The sequence below is a fragment of the Callithrix jacchus genome, chromosome 4 (genome assembly GCF_049354715.1).
Source record: "Callithrix jacchus isolate 240 chromosome 4, calJac240_pri, whole genome shotgun sequence".
NCBI lineage: Eukaryota > Metazoa > Chordata > Mammalia > Primates > Cebidae > Callithrix > Callithrix jacchus.
This window is the reverse complement of record NC_133505.1, coordinates 122,387,258-122,408,246: the sequence shown is the minus strand read 5'-3', so window position 1 is coordinate 122,408,246 and position 20,989 is coordinate 122,387,258. Positions and strand designations below refer to the sequence as shown.

At 38.4% G+C, this 20,989-nt stretch overlaps 1 protein-coding gene and 1 pseudogene across 1 annotated transcript in view; one reads left to right on the top strand and one right to left on the bottom strand.

Moving 5' to 3' along the window:
• FRK (fyn related Src family tyrosine kinase) overlaps positions 1-20,989 on the top strand; it is a 111,401-nt gene that overhangs the window by 8,438 nt on the left and 81,974 nt on the right. The gene's annotated exons all lie outside the window — the stretch shown is intronic.
• LOC118152958 (triosephosphate isomerase-like) lies at positions 11,555-12,336 on the bottom strand (annotated as a pseudogene).

Below are 20,989 nucleotides of genomic sequence, written 5' to 3'. Positions count from 1 at the left end.
GTGGAGCCAGACTTGTAATTTCAGTTTTTATGCTCAATATACACAATTTCTAATTATGTATATGAAATATTTTTTAGCTTACATAAGCTGAAAGTCTGACTCTTTACTGAATATTTATAGATTTTCACTGTATATTCTAACATTACCAAAAAACAATTTTGTCTTCTTTTTACTAGTTTCCTCACTAATTAACTGCTAATTTCTCTGCAGCATTCTCTGACTTCCATTTTAAATACGGGTTCTTAGCTCTTCTTAGCATTGAAAGGATGGGGCCAGTTTCCCTAGGGGAAGGTAGTTATACAGATTAATAGCAGTTTTAATGATATTTCAGGATTCCTTACAGCTATTTTCCTAAAGCCTGCAACTTCAGTATTAGTTTATATGGCTGTTCCCTTTAAGATTAATGTAACAGAAGAAATTTGCTAAAATGCGTAGATGCAAATGTAGATCATGTAATCTGGATCACCTACCTTATTGTTTATTTGGCTAAATTGAGACACTGTCATAGACTGTTCCTTGTGTAATATCTTTCTGTCATGGTGCCATTTTTTTCTACAAAATTTTTTAGTTGGATGTTTTTCTATTTACCAATTGAATTGATTGCATATCAGATGCTTTAATGTTTTTAATGTCTTTTTAATTCAGATAGCACATTTCATGGTGCCTTTAAATTCAGACTACATTCTCAATGAATTATTTTTTTATGATTTTTGTGCCTTTCTATGGGTAAAATAAAAATGCAATTTAAGAAATTAATAGGAAATTATGAACTTTATACTAGGTATTTTACTTGAAAGACACTTAAAATACTATTTCACAACAAATATTCCCATTAATACAAATATTGCATAACACATTGGCAGCATGATTTGAATGATTCCGAAGAATCCCACTTTAAGGTTCTTCTGAAAGGTCAATATTATTGATAGATATAAGGTAACTATAATGCGATTTTGATCTTACATATATCTTTTTACCATTTCTGAATAATAATTAATTACGACATACCAAAACACCACCCTACAACTTCCAGCATTTCTCTGCCTGCAAAGTCACTGCTAGAGAATAATTTCTGGATACTGCCTGTTGCACTTCTAGGAAGCAGGATTCAGGACACTTTCTTCAATATCTTTTCACCATTTCTGGTCATTGAAGAAAGTAGTTTCTATGAAATTCAGCAATTCATTCAAGAAAGTTTTTGTGTGTATTTACTCTGTTAAAGACACTGTCTTTGTATAGTGGGACATAGGAAAATTAATAAGACAGTGCTCTTCTCCGGAGAATTTTACAGTTTCAGGAGATAAGATTAGTAAACCAAGAATGTTGTGACAATGTCCTTCATCAGGAACACATCTGTAGTGTTTTATTATTCATTGCAGGGAAGGAGAATACACACCATGGAGAAGAGTAGAGCACCTCAGTAAGAGGGTGTTAGATAGAACCCACTAATAGATCTAGGGATGTGACTTTGGGGAGAATTTGAGGAAGCAGGGCATTGCTCTGTATCAGATGCTGTTAAGAAATGGGATAACTGTGTAATTAGCTATTTAATAAATCTTATTGAGAAAGATGGAAGACTTATTTGGGCATAAAGCTAGAACTAGTCAAGAAACATCAGTCACTTAGGTTAGCCAAGATAAGTAGATGTTTAGTCATTTTTTAGGATGGACAATATTCATGTTTTTGTGGGTGTTGAGATGATTATGGAGTGATCTGATGTTGTTTTTTCTAGATCCTTCATGGTCACAGTGTGGCTTTGTCTGAAGTTGATGTTCTGTGAGATTGTATATGTTCAACAGAAGACAGCAAGGCCCAGTTGTAACTGTCAGTCTGGGTCTGGGATGTCAAGAGCTAATTTTCGTTTCCTCAGTTAGCATAGACAGATGCTGATAAATGCCGTAAGAGTGTAACAAACTGTCTGGCATGTAGTGTGCACATAAAAAAACAATGTTCAGGGCCGGACGCGGTGGCTCAAGCCTGTAATCCCAGCACTTTGGGAGGCCGAGGCGGGTGAATCACAAGGTCAAGAGATCGAGACCAACCTGGTCAACATGGTGAAACCCCGTCTCTACTAAAAATAAAAATACAAAAAATTAGCTGGGCATGGTGGCACGTGCCTGTAATCCCAGCTACTCGGGAGGCTGAGGCAGGAGAATTGCCTGAACCCAGGAGGCGGAGGTTGCGGTGAGCCGAGATCGCGCCATTGCACTCCAGCCTGGGTAACAAGAGTGAAACTCCGTCTCAAAAAAAAAAAAAAAAAAAACAATGTTCAACTCATGAATGAAGACACAAATAGTTGGAAGAATGAGTGCAGAGATAGAAGAGATTAGTCCTGATTTGTGGAAAATCATACCTTCCTTTCAGGGTTCAGCTCATATGACCCTTTTTCTAAAAGTTTCTTAACCGTCATAGAAAATAATTCATAATTTGTTTTGTTTTTCCACTATTTTGTATTTATTGTTAGTAGAGCAATGGTCAGTGATAACTGACATTTATTGAGAGCTTACCATTGTCTTACCTACCATACAAATAACGTCACTTGCATAGTCTTATATCAGAATCCTATGAGACAGATGCTTTCATTACTCCCATTTGCATATGAGGAGACTGAAGCTGAAAGAATTTAAGTAAACTGCTAAAGTCTACACAACTAATAAATGATGGAACTGAGGTTTATCTGCCTCCAGCTTGCTCTCAAAGCCTGTACTTTTATCATATGGCAGCTAGCTATAATACTTCTGTTTTAGAAGGCTGTAAAGTCTTTGATTGCCTGGAAAACTATGCAAGAATGTTTCTGCCCCAGAGAATTTATAATCTTAGAAAGTGAGACTATCTATTTTCTCCTGAGATTGTAAATTTCCTGGAGCAGAAACACTGCCTTATTTAGTTTTACTCAATTCTTACTGAGCTGAATTTCTAAAAGCCTAGAGGGATGAACAATTCAGTACAACTCCTTGAATAATATACAGGATGGAAAGTAAAAGTGTATTCAGGGAATGGCAAGTTGTAGAGCGTAGTTGAAGCATTCATGGAGAAGAGCAATGGGAAGCAAATCTGGAAAGATAGCCAGGAACAAGTTCTGGAAAAGAACATCTATGAGTTTAAAGGGGGGTTTTATTTAATAGGAAATAGAAATAGAAAGTAGGGCTTTGAAAAGACTATGAGGAGTAGGAATGGATTAGAGACAAGATAAGCTAAGTATAGCGAAGTTGTTTCAAAGGTTCATGGCACGTGGTTATAAGGGCTTAATTTTAATTGGTAGTAGTGTTAAATAAAAAAGAAGTGTAGAGATGTGAACAATCCCATGAATGAAGAATCAAGAAGACTTAAGAGGAAGGAAAGTAACATTTTTTAATACATTCAATGCGCTAAGCATACAAAACTCATTTAATCCTTCTAACACCTCTTCAAGGCAAGTTTTCTTTCTTTTTTTTTTTGAGACAGAGTTTTGCCGTTGTTACCCTCCCAGGCTGGAGTGCAATGGCGTGATCTCGGCTCACCACAACCTCCGCCTCCTGTGTTCAGGCAGTTCTCCTGCCTCAGCCTCCTGAGTAGCTGGGATTACAGGCATGCGCCACCATGCCCAGCTAATTTTTTGTATTTTTAGTAGAGACGGGGTTTCACCATGTTGACCAGGATGGTCTTGATCTCTTGACCTCGTGATCCACCTGCCTTGGTCTCCCAAAGTGCTGGGATCACAGGTGTGAGCCACTGTGCCCGGCCCCAAGGCAAGTTTTCTTATCACTATTTTTAACTTGGGGGCTGAGCACAATGGCTCATGTCTCTCATTCCAGGACTTTTGGAGGTTGAGGTGGGAAAATCACTTGAGCCCAGGAGTTTGAGACCAATCTGGACAATGTGGTGAGACCCCATCTCTACAAAAAAATTCAAAAATTACCTGGGCCTGGTGGTGCTCACCTGTAATCCCAGCTACTCAGGAGGTTGAGGTGGGAGGATCATTTGAGCTGGGAGGTCAAGGCTGCAGTGAGCTGGGATCACACCACTACACTCCGGCCTAGGTGACAGAGCAAGAACTCTGTTTTGAAACAACAATAACAACAACAAAAAAATGTAACTTGGGACCAGGTAAAACATTAAGATAAATATATGTTTCATAGAGTAATTTTTATTGGTGCAAAGAGGGGAATGGTTTGAACAGAGAGGAAGATAATACATTCAATTTTAGTTCATACTGAATTTGAAGTACTAGTAGAACATCTTAGTGAAAATGTCCAAAGGAAATTTAGAAACACATAAGTTGAGGCAAAGAACCAACTCTGTTCTGTAAAAATGGATTTTTGAAGTCATTCAGATAAAGGTATTATAGATGTTACAGTAACATAAGAACTGTGGAATATTTTAGACTACACAAGGATTCTAAGAACCTAACAGGAACAATGAAGCAAAGACCAAATCTTTAGATTTACATAGCCATAGTGTTATAAGTAAAATTTTGATGCCACAAAAGCAATAGCACTCACAGATAAACCCTCTCAGCAAGGCAATTTACTTCTATAGAAGGGTGTGGCTAATGGATGGATCAATGGTGGCTGCATGCTGGGACAAGGGGGGAAGGACTACTTATGCCTGATGGGGGTTGTCCCTACTGCTGTGTCATTCTCCTGTTGGCTAGGATTAGACCACACAAGCTATACTAATCCTGATTGGCTATTTTAAAGAGAGCAGGAGTCTGAGCTGTCACGGCAGGGTGTTTTGGCAGGAAAGATGGTTACGGGTGGGTCAGAGCAGGTAGCCAGGGGTGACCTAGGTTAAAGAAGGTGACTGGAGCAGGTGACCAGGATGAGTCAGGATGGAACCAGGGGCTGGGGGAACAGATGTGAACTGCTGATTAGAACCGGTGGAGAAGGTTGTTTACTGGAATTACAAGGAAGTTAAACTTTAAAATAGAGAATTAAAGAATAAAAGAACTGAACATACTGACATACTGATTGTTTGAAGAGAAAAGTGGTTCACTATAACAATAGTTTAGGTGAATAAGTGGTGTATAAGTTGTAGTAATTGTCCCATCTTTTGTGCTTCCTTGCATTTGCATTCTTGGGGTAGTCTCCTCCTGCACTCATGCTTGGCTTTGCCAAGTCACTTCCTTTGGCCAATGGGACAGTTGCAAATGTGACAAAAGTGGAGACTTAAAAAGCACTTACACAGGTGGGCACTGTGGCTCACACCTGAATCCCAGCACTTTGGGAGGCCAAGGCGGGTGGATCATGAGGTGAGGAGATCAAGAACATCCTGGCTAACATGGTGAAACCTTGTCTCTACTAAAAATACAAAAATATTATCTGGGCCTGGTGGCATGTGCCTGTAGTCCCAGCTACTTGGGAGGCTGAGGCAGGAGAATTGCTTGAACCCAGGAGGTGGTGGTTGCAGTTCACGCCATTGCACTCCAGCCTGGGCAACATGGGCAACAGAGTGAGACTCTGTCTAAAAAAAAAAAAAAAAAAAATGTACTTGCACATTGAGTTTTCTTTCTTACTGCTCTTGGAGTCCAGCGACTACCATAAAAATCCCAAGCTAACCTCCAGGAGGATGAGGGACTATGTGAAGAGATACCCTACTGGTCCTAGCTGACTCACCTGCTGACTGACTAAGCCCAGCTAAGTTAAGTAGAACCTATCCCAAAGGGCTAACCTTTAGACTCATGAGCTAATTAAATAGTTGTGATGGAGCAAAGCCTAACTAATACAGGGAAGAAAAAGGGCCACTGAAGGAAACATTGACAAAAAAATTCACGAAAGAAGCAAAACAAAGAGCATCTTTGTAGGAAAAAAGAATAAATAAAAGGTTCTTCTTCAAAGCTTTCCTCCTAGTTCATTACGAATAAACAACAGCTTCTTCAAAGGTTAATTTACTTTAAAGCTTTTGCTAATAATCTTAAAGTAGCTGTTCATCATAATAAAAAAAATAAGTGCATCCTGTGTTCTTAGTTCTTACACTTTAACTTAGATATTTGCCCTGACGTGCCTGGACAAGCTCAGGTAAGTCTTAGGTCATATCTTATTCCCCTTCCTTATTTAGAAATGTTATCTATCACTTCTCTAAGCATTCCTCAAGTTACTTCCTCTTTTCCTTTGTTCTCCTCTGCCTTTACCTCTTAAGAAAATTTCCAAGTTTTTAGCCAATCGGGTCAAGCATCCTTGTGATGGATTATGTTTATAAACTTGTGTATGTTGAACCAGCCTTGCATCTGCAAGATGAAGTCTACTTGATCATGACGAATAAGCTTTTTGAATTGCTATTGCATTTTGTTTGCCAGTATTTTATTGAAGATTTTTGCGTTGATATTCATCATGGATATTCACCTGAGGTTTTCTTTTTTTGTTGTGTCTCTGGCCAGTTTTGATATTAGGATGATATTGATTTCATAAAATGAATTGGGGAGGATTTCCTCTTTTTATATTGTTTTGAATAGTTTTAGAAGGAATGGTACCAGCTCCTCTTTGTACATCTGGTAGAATTCGGCTGTAAACCCATCTGGACCTGGGCTTTTGTTAGTTGGTAGAATATTAATTGCTGCCTCAACTTCAGCCCTTGTTATTGGTCTATTCAGGGTTTCAACTTCTTCCTGGTTTAGTCTTGGGAGTGTGCAAGTGTCCAGGAATTTATCCATTTCTTCCAGGTTTACTGGTTTTTCTGCATAGAGTTGTTTGTAGTACTCTCTGATGGTAGTTTGTATTTCTGTGGAATCGGTGGTGATGTCCCCTTTATTGTTTTTTATTGCATCTATTTGATTCTTCTCTCTTTTTTTTATTAGTCTGGCCAGTGGTCTATCTATTTTGTTGATTTTTTCAAAAAACCAGCTCCTGGATTTGTTCATTGTTTGAAGGCTTTATTGTGTCTCTATGTCCTTCAGTTCTGCTCTGATCTTAGTTATTTCTTGTCTTCTGCTAGCTTTCAAGTTTTTTTGATCTTGTTCCTCTAGCTCTTTCAATTTTGATGATAGGGTGTCAATTTTAGACCTTTCCTTGCTCCCCATGTGGGCATTTATTGCTATGAATTTCCCTGTAGACACTGCTTTAAATGTGTTCCAGAGATTCTTGTGTGTTGTGTCTTCATTCTCGTTGGTTTTGAAGAACATCTTTATTTCTGCCTTCATTTCATTGTTTATCCAGTTGACATTCAGGATGGACCACTTTCTGCCCAATCAGCCAGTGAGATTGGCCCCACCTTTCCAATGGTGTCTCTCCTTCCCCAGCTGTATCTTCCTGGTTGGGGTCAAGCTGGTGTGTTTGCTGCCAAGCTCTCTAGTGACGGCTTCAGTTTGAGTTTTATGGAGGTGGGGCCTTCCAGGCCTTATGGTCTGTTTCCCTGCTTTCAACTCTTGCCTACCTCTGTGGGAAGGTCTGTTCTGCTGGTGTTAGTCCAAACTTCCACCCAGGTCTGTGTAACAATTTATTGTGCCTTGTGGGAGCCGCTGCTCAGATTTGCATTGACAACCCACGGTGTCTCGTGGACTGTGGGTTGCAGGAGGGATGAGGTAAGCACGGGATCCTAATCAGAGCACGAAGTGGGTGAAGTTCCCCAACCCACCAAGCCAGCTGTATGTTTCAGGTGGAGATGTGCCCCCCCATCTTGATTTGCTCCCTCCTGGGTGGCTTTTGCTCTATGGCTTCTTCCCTGGGCTATTTTCAGTGCCCTATCAGTCCCACTGAAATGAACTCAGCACCTCATTTGGAATCATGAAGTCCTCTAGCCCTCTATGTCTTATTCACTGGGAGCTGCATTCCAGTGTTGCCTTCTCATGCCCATCTTGGTGCCCCCTCCCATGTGTGTAATGTTTGCACATTGATTTTGTATCCTGAGATATTTTCTAATGTTGCTTATCAGCTTAAGGAGATTTTTGGCTAAGACAATAAGGTTTTCTAACTATACAATCATGTCATCTGCAAAGAAAGACGATTTGACTTCCTCTCTTTCTATTTGAATACCGCTTATTTCTTTCTCTTGACTGATTGCCCTGGCCAGAACTTCCAATACTATCTTGAATAGGAGTGGTGTGTAAGTTCATGAAGCTCTTGTGCTGTGTTTTTCAGCTCCATCAGGTCATTATGTTCTACTCTAAACTGGTTGTTCTCATTAGCAATTTGTCTAACCTTTTTTCAAGGTTCTTAAATTCCTTGCATTGGGTTAGAACATGCTCCTTTAGCCCAAAGGAGTTTGTTATTACCCACCTTCTGAAGCTACTTCTGTCAATTTGTCAAATTCATTCCAGTTGTGATCTTTTGGAGGAGAAGAGATGTTCTGGTTTTTGGAAATTTCAGCCTTTCGGCACTGTTTCTTTCTCATCTTCATGGATTTATCTACCTTTGGTCTTTGATGTTGGTGACCTTTGGATGGGGCTTCTGTGTGGACATCCTTTTGGTTGATGTTGATGCTATTTCTTTCCACTGGCTAGTTTTCCTTCTAACAATCTGGCCCCTCTGCTGCAGGTCTGCTGGAATTTGCTGGAGGACCATTCTAGACCCTGTTTGCCTGGGTATCACCAGTGGAGGCTGTAGCTCAGCAAAGATTGCTGCCTGTTCCTTCCTCTGGAAGCTTTGTCCCAGGGGAGCACCCACCAGTTGCCAGCCAGAGCTCTCCTGTGTGAGGTGTTTGTTGTCCCCTGCTGGGAGGTGTCTCCCAGTCAGGAGGTACAGGGTCAGGGGCCCACTTGAGGCAGTCTGTCCCTTAGCAGAGCTTGAGTGCTGTGCTGGGAGATCTACTGCTCCCTTCAGAGCCAGCAGGCAGGAATGTTTAAGTCTGCTGAAGCTGGGCCCACAGCTGCACCTTCCCCCAGGTGCTCTGTCCCAGGGAATGAAATTTTTATCTATAAGCCCCTGACTGGAGTTGCTGCCTTTCTTTCAGAGATGTCTTTCTCAGAGAGGAGGAATCTAGAGAGGCAGACTGGCTATGGTGGCTTTGCAGAGCTTTGGTAGGCTCCATTCAGTTTGAACTTCTTGGTGGCTTTGTTTATACTGTGAGAGGAAAACTGCCTACTCAAGTTTCAGTAATGGTGGATGCCCCTCCCCCCAGTAAGCTCAAGTGTCCCAGGTTGACTTCAGACTGCTGTGCTGGCGCAAAAATTTCAAGCCAGTGGATCTTAGCTTGCGAGGCTCTGTGGGTGTGGGATCCACTTAGCTAGACCACTTGACTCCCTGGCTTCAGCCCCCTTTCCAGGGGAGTGAACATTTCTGTCTCACTGTCTTTCCAGGTGCCACTGGGGTATGAAAAAAATTTCTGCAGCTAGCTGGATGTCTGCCAAAATGGCCACCCAGTTTTGTGCTTGAAACCCAGGGCCCTGGTGGTGTAGGCACTTGAGGGAATCTCCTGGTCTGCAGGTTTCCAAGACTGGGAAAAGTGTAGTATTTGGGCTCAGTGCACTGTCCCTCATGGGACAGTTTCTCATGGCTTCCCTTGGCTGGCTAGGGGAGGGAGTTCCCCATTCCTTTACAGTTCCCAGGTGAGGCAATGCCTCACCCTGCTTCTGATCACCCTCTGTAGACTGCACCCACTCTCTGTCAGTCCCAGTGAGATGAGCCGGCTGGGTACCTCAGTTAGAAATACAGACATCACCCACCTTCTGCATTGATCTCACTGGGAGCTGCAGACCAGAGCCATTCATATATGGCCATCTTGCATGCTACTTGATCCAAGATATTTCAAGGAATCTTTCATACACAAGGGCAACACATGATCCTCTTTGCACTTTCCCAGAAGACAGATGGGGAATGAATTAGGAAGCCCTGGCTTTCTTCTCTGGTATACAGTGGTTATAGAGTATTCCTCTGTTTAGCCTTAGGCTGTTATAATCCAGAGAATACAGTGACGTTTCAGATAAAAACAATAAAAAAGCAACTCAATAACTTGTATTTGTGTTATGCAATAGTTTATAGCAAAATAAAGAGGTACTGGTTTTGATGCTGGATATCTTTGAATTCTGTGCTACCTCATCAAAAGTAACTCAGAGAAGTGGTAGTTTAGGAAAATGGAAAGTCACGCTATTGATTTAGCAAGTCCTGGTAAAATGATAGAAAACAAAATTGTTATAATTAGTGAAGACCGAAGACTCCCAGTAGATGATTTTTCACTTTTGAGAATTTTGGTGTTTGAAGAAATTTCGGCTATTTTTTAAAGCATGAATCTCCATGATCCAAATTTTTTAGTATTATAAAATATTCTAGTTATCAATTTTAACTTAAAAATGTATTTTATAAATATGAAATAATATATGTAACTTACAGATAGTTCTAAAGCATAATAATTAATGAACATCCATATAAACCAGCTAGCCCAAGACTTAGACTATTACTAGTAATTGGCCTGTGAGCTCTTCCCGTTTCCATTGTCAGAGTAAAACCTTTTCCCCAGAAGATGTTGATAGCAACCTAAATTTCTAATAGCAAAAGGCTAGAATATATTCAAATGTCTATTAATGGGTGAAGGATAATTTATGGCTTATTTGTTGAATAAAATATTATACAAGATTAAAATAATGAATTGAGTGATCTGTAACAACACGGATGCAATTTGGAAGCATTATGTTGAGTGAAAAATGTTTCAAGAGACTGCATGTAACATGATTATATTTTTATAAAGTCCACAAATAAGGAAAGCCAAATAATATATTGTTTAGCAATGTATGTTAATCAACTATAAAATATACTAAGAAAATGATAAATGGATTGCTTTTAGATTTACTTGAGTATTATAGATTCAATACTTCTGTAGGGCATTTAAAGAAATTATTAGAAGTCATTTATGCCATGAAAAATAAAGAGTAGCTAGTATGCGGGCCATAAGGTCAAATACAGACATTGTGACTGCACATATGTACTTCCTGACTTTACCTTCTGTATACAGTTATTTTTACTAAATTATCCCTTAATATTATGCTCTTAACATAAATAAGAAAGATATGAAAATAGATTTTGCAGTTTCTGTTGTCATTATTCACTATGGCTTTTAAGCCTTCCCCCATGTCCATTCTAATGGCAAGAATCTTAAATATGTAGATCATGGACTCCTAGAAGTTCCAAGGATAGGCTTGAGACAGTTCGTGAATCTCTGAAGATGTCTATAAAATTTCTGTGATTTTCTTTTCTTTTTTTTTCAGTGCCAGGTGTTTATTCCTTTACATGTGGGTGGTTCATATACACAGCACACACAGGCATAGGAACTGTGGGAGAGGGCAGTATTCCTGTCTTCTCAGGGGAGGTGCTTGGCCTCATGGTACAGGAAGGGAGAGGATGGTTTCTCTCTTGCCCTCAATAGGGTCTAGGGGACCCAGGAGCAGATTCCACCCCTTACACCTCTCAGCCAAGGAGAAGCCACCTTGGTAACGTTTAGTTTCAACCATTATAATAAGTGGAGAAGGGATTGGCCTGGTCTCAACCATAACAGGGTGAAGATATAAACAGTAAAGGAAGGTTCAATTTGGATGAGGCCACAAGAGGGGGCAGATGATACCATCAGAAGCATGTGCAGGGGAGGAGCAGTTACTGTGCTGGGCTGCTTAGTCCCCTGGTTTGGCAGGAAGGGTAAGGAAGATGAATGGGGCTCATTGTTTGGCATTGATGATGTTCACGAATTCGGGCTTGAGGGAAGCACCACCCATGAGGAAGCCATCCACATCAGGCTGGCTGGCCAGCCCCTTGCAGATTGCCCCAGTCACACAGCCTCCAAAAATGATACAGGTGCTCGGAGCTACTGCATCAGAGACGTTGGACTTAAGCCATCCTTGAACTTGTCGTGTACTTCCTGGGCCTGTTGGGTGTTGCAGTCTTGCCGGTACCAATGGTCCACACAGGCTCACAGTCCAGGACGACCCAGTTCCAATCCTTCATGTTATCTGCGATTACCTTTGTCTGCTTGAAAGCAACCTTCTTAATGATGCCAGCTTCCCTTTCATCTAGCTGCTCCCCAACGCAGGCGATTACTCCGAGTCCCTCTGCTGGAGGATGGACCACTTTCTGCCCAACCAGCTCATCTGACTTCCCAAAGACATGCTTTCTCTCTGAGTGCCCCAGGACCACCCACGTGGCTCTGCAGTTTTTGATCATGCCAGGGCTGATCTCCCAGTGAAGGCCTCGTTAGTCACTTTGTAGCAGTTCCACACAGCCACAGCAATTTTGGGATGTAGTTTCTGCCGGGCAAAGTCAATATAGGCAGCGGGGGGAGCCCAAACCACTTGGTGTCAGCGGACATCTTGGCCGCGTTCAGAGTGCAGATGAGCTCTCCCAGACTCTTCTTCTGCCTGTTCATCTTCCAGTTCCCTACCCCGCTACCCATGAAGAGCTTCCTGGAGGGCGCCATGGCATTGGAGCCGAGGCGCTGAAGGTCAGTGTCTGTGATTTTCTAGGATGGGGATTATAGGTTTTATGACATTCTAAAAGGAATCATGTTAAAAAAAATGTAAGAACCTGTGTTGTAAGATTAGTATGGGCAAAAGTTTAACGTTCATTTCTCTTGAAAAATGGATTTGCTTCCTCATAGCAGATACTAAAAATTTATTACACATCACGGTTTTCTTTATTCTTAGCCACTAGAAAGCTCAGAGTCTAGCTAATGCTTATTTATAATAACCATATTTGTCTTGAAGTCTGGCTTACTTCCTTCCTTCTCACACTCTTTTTTTCATTCTTTTAAATTCTTATTCCATAGATCATATGTGGAGTTTTATAGGCATCTGCTATTTTAACTTCTAATACATGAATAATAATGATCAGTCTTGACATGTTTTACATTTTAGAATCTTAAATTATAAAGATAAAAGAATTTTATATCTTAATCTATATAGTAATTAAAAAACATTGTTAAATTGTCTTTCTGAGCTTGGCTGAAGACTCATTGTAAACCAAACATGACAGGCTATTTGATAGAATTATAATTAATGAATGTCAGCCAGAAACTTCCTCTAGCTACTTCCTCACCTGGCTCTCACTTTGCTTCTCTGGCTCTTACACTGGTTGGTACCTCTCCCCTGCCTCTTACCTTGTTTATTTCATTGCTTTTCAATTCTAACTGTGCACATACTCGTCTGCTGGAGAATTTGACACAAGCTCCCTGTGCTTTCCCCTCATTCGTGGATTTGTACACATGTGTAAACTTCATTCTGTTTTCCTCCAAATCTGCAAAGCGAGGCAGGAAAGTGCCTTCAGTCAGGCCTTTCTTCACTCAACCAGAATGAGACTGAGGTGCAATAGAGGAGAAATATGAGGTGTAGAGAAAACAATCAAGACAAAGAGAAGGAGGAGACAAGTTGGTTTAAAATGTGGGTAAAAAAGGCAGATGAATTTTTACATCAGAAAAGAAGACGTTTATTAAACAAATGATCCCATAAGCAAAAATAAAAGAAATAAGCTGATTGTTTAAGGAAAACAAGTAAAGTGAGGATGTGTGAGAAACTATAGAGAATAAGAAACGGGATTTACGAGTAGACAGGTAATACTATGCATTAGCTGAGGGAAGACTGTATATGGATATTATGCTCAGTATGTAGATAAGTCAGACGAATGTGGACATGCCAGAAAGTTAATGATTCTGTGCTTACATGTTAAAATCGCTGGAGTTTTTGCATTCATGTAAGATCAACAGATGCAACTTTTCAGCTTATACTTTACTATTGGGCCTGTAGTGAAGAAAATAAAATTCTAATCATTGTAATTGAAAGTGAATTTAGCCCATTTCGTCCCTCATTCTACTTTCTTTATATCAACCAAATTATCTATGACACTTTGGTGTTGTGTATGTTTCTCAATGTAAAAAGAAAGAAACCCACAAAAATACAAATACCTGTTATACAGACAGTGGAACCAAGTAAGAGACTTCAGGGACCTAAAATTGAATTTGATAAAGCAACTTAATAGTAATATAAAAAATCTTTTACATTTGCTAATGGGAAATTGGCTGTATAGGCATTGTACAGGTGGTAAAACCAAAGACTTCTGTAGGGAATCAGAGTAAGTTAATAGCTTTGCATGACTGACAGAATGAGAAAGTCTACAAAGAAAGCACTGATACGTTTGGGTGTGCCTGACATTCTCCACTAGGACAAACCTGAAATATGTGTTATATGCTGATTTGATATTAAAAAAATACTATGTCAACAATACTAAAAGCAACTTTTTTGCTGTTGGCATGCTCATATGTAGAATATGAAATTGCTTTTGGAGGAGTTAAAGGAATAAATAATTGGACTTGGATTAGAGAAGATTTATATGTTTCTGAACAGAGAAGATTTATATGTTTCTGAATAGAGAAGGTTTATGTGTTTCTGTGCTAATTTTCTCAAATGCAAGGGAAAACTATCTCCTGGGAATCTTTGCTCCCCAGATGATATCCCAAAAAGGATTGTGTTTTACCATTTCTAAATGCATCCTTGAGCACTCACAGATCATGAGCACACTTGGGTGATTCAATTTTGTACAGGGGGTATTACAAGAAAAATGATCCCAAATTATTTTTCAAACTGATGTTTTTTGTTATCCACGTGACATTGTATTTTACCTTTTGTATGCTGTAATTTTGTACCAATGTACAGAAATAGGGGTATAAATAATGAATGTTTTAGTTTGATCCAGCAGTAAGTAAGTAGATTTGCTGAGGGCAACCCAAGTAATTGGCTCACTGCATTCCTGAAGCTTATCTTATCTAGTAGATATCAGATACTGCTGAAAGAGTTGGGGAACTATCCCTGTTACTTGAGGATTTGTCATAGAAAGAGGCTTTGTCTAAGAAAAGAAGGAAATTCTGTAATTTCTTCTTAAGTTGCTGATCTAGTTTTAGAAACAAAATATATTTGCTCAAACTTATTTAAAAAAAAAAGAGCAGACAACTCTCCCACTGCTTATTCCTTTTCTACCAAGACATTTTTCCTAGAATGGAAAACTGAAATCACTTTTAATGGAACTTAGAGGTAATGGTGATTGAGAAAGAGATGAAGAAAAACAGATGAAGAGAAAGAAAATAGAGCATTATAGGATGGAGGAGAAGGATAAGAATAGGGAGAGGGCAATATTTAAATTTCTATTATAAAAGAAAAGTAGCAAGTGTCAAACAATCGCTACTGTAAATAGAAATCATAGAAGCAGACAATCACCTGTTCACTATTTATTTGTGGGTAGTTGTTGCAACAACTGAGTACTTGTTAGCTTAGCCATTAATGTTGACAAAAATCTGTATAGTGGTGATTAAGGAAAATGTTTAATAATAGCTCTACTAATAAACCAATGAGTTGATAGTTTGATTTTAACAAATGGCTACAAAAAGTGTATGACAATTTTCCTTTTTTCTTTTTTTGATTTGGTCATTGTTTACACTTAATCTGAATTTACTAGCTATCATGCACTAATACTTTGCTAGTGAATTATATTGGTAGATTATAACTTTGAAGGAGAATTTTCATTCAATGCTATTATACAGTGAATTTATGAATGTATGTTTTTGATGGATATGTAGATGTGAGTAATGGTTGTAGTTATATTGGAAAATAATAAGACTGTTAGAAAGTTTTTTTTTTTTTGAGACGGTGTTTCGCTCTTGTTACCCAGGCTGGAGTGCAATGGCGCGAACTCGGCTCACCACAACCTCTGTCTCCTGGGTTCAGGCAATTCTCCTGCCTCAGCCTCCTGAGTAGCTGGGGTTACAGGCACGCGCCACCATGCCTAGCTAATTTTTTGTATTTTAGTAGAAACGGGGTTTCACCATGTTGACCAGGATGGTCTCGATCTCTTAACCTCGTGATCCACCCACCTTGGCCTCCCAAAGTGCTGGGATTAAGAAAGTTTATAATGTACATGATTCTTAAGCATCTGTGAGGTCACAGATTTGCGTATTTGTGTATTGATTTCTTAGAATGATTAAGAAAGTTCAGCACTATAACTTAAATTCTGATCAGTAAAGAATTAAATTATTTTTCAGAACTAAGTTCTTCTTGGAAGGCCAAGTGGCAGCAAACAAAATTGTTATTCTTAACTCTTAAAAACAACTCTTGATTCCACTTCCCCTGTGATTACTGAACATGAATCTCCACTGAACAGCAAAACTCTGAAAAAGTTGCCTATACTCAGGGTCCTATTGTTTTCTTTTTTCGCTCTCTGATCCCTCACACCTTAATTTTTAAATTTTTATTATAAAAGAGTTCGAACTTTTAAAAAGGATAGAAAACAGTACCACCAGGTACCATCACGCAACGTCAACAGTTCTCAAAACGCTGCAATCTTATCTCATCCTTACATTAATATTTCTCTTTCCCACCCAATCCCCACCCCACCATGGTATTATTTTGAAGCAAATCCTAGACATCGTATAATTCTATCTGTAAATCCTTTTTTAAGTATATCTAAAAGACATGAAATACACTTAATCAAGAAACATAATTATAAAACAATCACTCCTAAGAAATAAAATAACCCTAATATTAACAAGTATCCAGTGTAAAAATTCCCACAGTTTTATAGTTTGTTTTTTATGGTTTGTTTATTTGAATCCAAATTTTTGTGGGTATATCTTGTGGTTGCCTGTGAATCCACATAAAGTCTATTTGTTATAATTGGTTGTTCTGTCTCTTTTAATTTCGTTTAATATGGATCTTCTATCTGCTTTAGTTACCTTGCAGTTTATTTCCTTTGCCTGTGGAGTTTCCTACAATCTGAATTTTGCTGACTCATTCTCTCTTGAACACACTGCAGTTAGACTACTCTTACCACTCTGGGAAGCTGCTCATATCAAAAGTCACCAAGGAAATTCCACATTGTAAGACATGTTGGTCAGTTCTTAGTCCTCATTTTAGTCATCTTATCAACATTATTTTTTGATACATAATAATTATATATATTTATGGTGTACATGTGATATTTTGATTCATGCACAAGTCAGGGTAATTGGGATATCCATCACCTCAAACATGGATCAATTCTCTGGGTTGGGAGTATTCCAAATTATGTCTTCTAGGTATTTTGAAATATATAGTTACTATTAAGTCATAGCACATCATTCTGTGCTATTAAACCTTAGAACTTATTCTGTCTAACTGTATGTTTTTACCCAATAAACAACCTCTCTTCATCCACTTCCCTGCTACTCTTCCCAGTCTTTGATAACCACTAACAACATTATTTAACACTTGATAACTCATCATCTTTAATAAACTTTCTTTAATTGATCTCCACTAGAGCTAATCTCTAGATTCCGTTCTATACCACTGGCTGAGATATTTTTTGCTGATTATTTTTCTTACTCTTTTACTAAATGTCGGAGTACCCCAGAGCTCTAACTCTGGTTCTTCTCTCTTTCTGCCTTCACTTTCTTGGTCATCTCATTCAATTTGAGACATGTATACTCAATGATCTACTTGACATTGCCATGTACAAATGGAAGTTTCCAAATTCCAGACATTTCCAATAACTCAAATTGAGCTCTTGCATTCATCCCATGACCCTGTCCCACAAAGTTTCTCATATCTGTCAACAGCAAGTCTCCCTCCATTTGCTCAGGGCCAAATATTGTGGAATCATTCTGACTTTCATTTTCCTTTTGGACGTCATTTCCAGGCACACTGCTTTGCCTCTTCCTTCAGCAGGTTCTGCAGATGAACCATCTCTCACCATCTCCTGTCCCCATCTGGTCCAACCCACGTTGAACTTTCAATCTCGCTTAGAGTGATAGTTTCTTAACTGGCCTCTGTGGTGTAGCCCTTACCTTAAATACATTCTGTGCTCAACCCAGTAAGCATAGTGATCCTATTAAAATGCCAAAAAATTAAAATTTTTTCTCTGTTCAAAATCTTTCAGCAGTTTTCTATCTGACTTAGAGTTGACTTCTGAGTTTCCTTGCAGTGACACTTTCAAGGCCCTAATTATCTCTCATTTCCATCACTACCTCACTGACTTAATTCCTCATTTCTTTTTCCTTGGTTTCTTCCACTTCTGCCACAGGACTTTTATGGGGTAGAAAAGTAGACACCTACTTGAAAATCATTCTATAAAATTTTTTAGAGCCTAGACTTTGAACTTTATTATTCAATAAATTTGTATGAAATACAGAGAAAAATAACTGGCTCCATTAAAATTTAAAAGCTGAAGGACTAGTCTCATAGATGTAATAATACCTTGCTCTATCCTGAACCACTGCTCTATGGGCTTAGGCCAAATTATCCCTAAATTTATTTTTATATTAAAAGGGAAAATGTCTTTTTTGGTCCGTGTATATGTACATTTATCCTGAAAATACTGGTGGACAAAACCAGTTTCAAAGTCTATTGACATTGTGAGAATGACTATTATTCTCACTTAGATATTTGAATTGAAATGCGACCTTTTAATTAGCTTGTGCTGATGTTTCATCTCTATCTGGCAGTTCAAACTGATTCTTATTAATAAGTGGCTACCTGTGTTCCATCATACAGTCTGGAGAATACAGTCTTTCTTGCTCAAAGATGCTGTGTGCAGGAAGGGACATTCTGAGAGGTGAAAATAGCATCTAGTATTTCTAAAAATGGCAACAGAAGGCTATGTTATTAATAAACAGGTTTCTAGATTTCAGTGCTAGGCATTTCACAACCCTTGATTGCATTTGCTTTTCTCTTATTTATGTATTTTTAAAATTTTTATTTTTATTTTTTTGCTTACCACAGGCGTGAATTCCATTATTTATGTCTGCAAATAAGATTTTTTTCAATAAACGCACCTAAAAAAAGTTGTAATCATGGAAAAACAATGTGAATCGATTCTGCAGTGCCCTTACATAAAATTACTCTCTCCATCTCAAAGATGTTTCTCCTCCCTCAGGAAAGTAAACATAGCCATAAAATATAAACGAGTATGTGTTTGCAGTAATGCTACTTGACATTTTAGTTGTAATTAACAGAACTTCCAATATTAGCCAACATTAATTAACAATGCAAAGTGTTTAAACATGGATTGTAATAACAATGCTGAGTGGATTATGTACATTCATCAATACACCTCATGTTTATTAAAGACTTCTCTTCAAATTCTGTATCATTAAGCAAACTTGTTAAACCTACCATGTGAATCTTGATATTTCTTTTATACTTATTCTGTAATGACCACCCCTTCCTTAGGATATCCTGGTGTTGGAAACAGGCTGCCTGTTTGCCCCTTTTTCTCTTAGATGTCAATCTTTTCTTATTTATGTGTAAGAGGACATTGTAAAGAAAGCATCTCCTTTTTCTCCTGTGTTGCAGATAAGGTTTTTAAGTTTTAGCTTGCCTTTTAAGTTTTATTCTGATTTTTTTTTTGCTACACAAACTTTTAAAAGTATTTTTATGATATTGTCTATTAGTCTTTTACTTTATGATTTTTACCTGTGTTGATTTTCCCAGAAAAGAATTATTGTCTTCCATGTGCTTTATATGTGGGTGAATCTGAGAAATGATACACAGGTCTTGACCCTGTAGAACTTAGATGAATTCAGTTATAATTTCAGAATTATGGTGAAGGTTTGTTAGAATAAAGTAATGATAAGTCATTGTAAGTCTGGGAAGAATGGAAAGATTGGCAAATTTGGAAGTTCAATTTACTACTTTGTTAGACTGACATCTTTTACTAGTGTGCCAGAAGCCACAGTGAAAATCTTTTAGGAATTTAAAAATATGTGAGAGTTTGGGACAGTTTTCATGTGAATGATCGTTTCTTAAATCTTATGCCTAATCAATTATATGATATTTTGTAGATAAATTGGTTAAAGATAAGCAAGTCATGGTGTATTTTTATAACACTTTTATCTCTCTCTCTCTCTCTCTCTCTCTTTTTTTTTTTTTTGAGATGGAGTTTCGCTCTTGTTACCCAGGCTGGAGTGCAATGGCGCGAACTCGGCTCATTGCAACTTCCGTCTCCTGGGTTCAGGCAATTCTCTTGCTTCAGTCTCCTAAGTAGCTGGGATTACAGGCACACGCCACCGTGCCCAGCTAATTTTTTGTATTTTTAGTAGAGATGGGGTTTCACCATGTTGATCAGGATGGTCTCGATCTCTTGACCTCGTGATCCATCTGCCTCGGCCTCCCAAAGTGCTGGGATTATAGGCGTGAGCAACCGCGCCCGGCGGTGTAGGTGATCTTAATGTTATTTTGATGTCAGACTTGTAGGTCACATGGCTTTGTGGGAGTCCATGGACTCTAATTCTGATTGGCTTAGATGTACACAGATCCATTGAAGTTGATTTTTTAGTCATTCCAAATTGGGGTGATGTGGAGCTTGAAATATAAATTAAAAGTATTGTTCTGAATGGGTACTTGTTTCTCTGTCATCCAAATTGTTCAATGTCCAGTTTAAATCTAACTTCCTGAATTATATCTCTTCTCAAACATTAAACCTAGATGTGATTTTCTTCCTCTCTGAAATTCACTGAAGTATTTTTGGCACAAAGTAATAGGTTGTGTTATAATGACATTTTTGAATGTTACTAAAAATTAGTTTTCAGGTGGTATATATATATAAAGAAACAAATTTATTATACAGAAGTAAAATATCTTAGTTTTCATGTGCACATGTCTTCTGCATGAAAATAATCAGTGTACATATTCTGCTTTTTTACTTCTATGCATTTTAAGATGCTACCCAGTCTTCAGATTAATTTTTCTAATTTTCATGTTTCTTTCAGTGAATGAATCACAATTTAACCCTCTTCTTAATAGTTAGCATTTAGATTTTCTTACACTTCTTATTTTTCTAATGTTTTGAATTTCATAGCAACAAATTTCTTTCCACATAAAGGTATTTCCATGGTTTGCATGATTTTTTTTAAGGCTAGAGTCCAAGAACCTGAATTACTGAGCCAAAGGATGAATGATTTAAGGCTCTTACTGTTTATTGCCAAATACGTTTCTAAAGGATCTTACGGACCACACAAGTTAAGGTTTAAGTTCCACAAGACTGTCCTCTACTGCAGATACCAGCTGCAATTCCCAAATTGTGACCTATGCATCTGACCAACTAGTTATAAATTGGGTGCTTCCCATGACCCACTCTGGGGT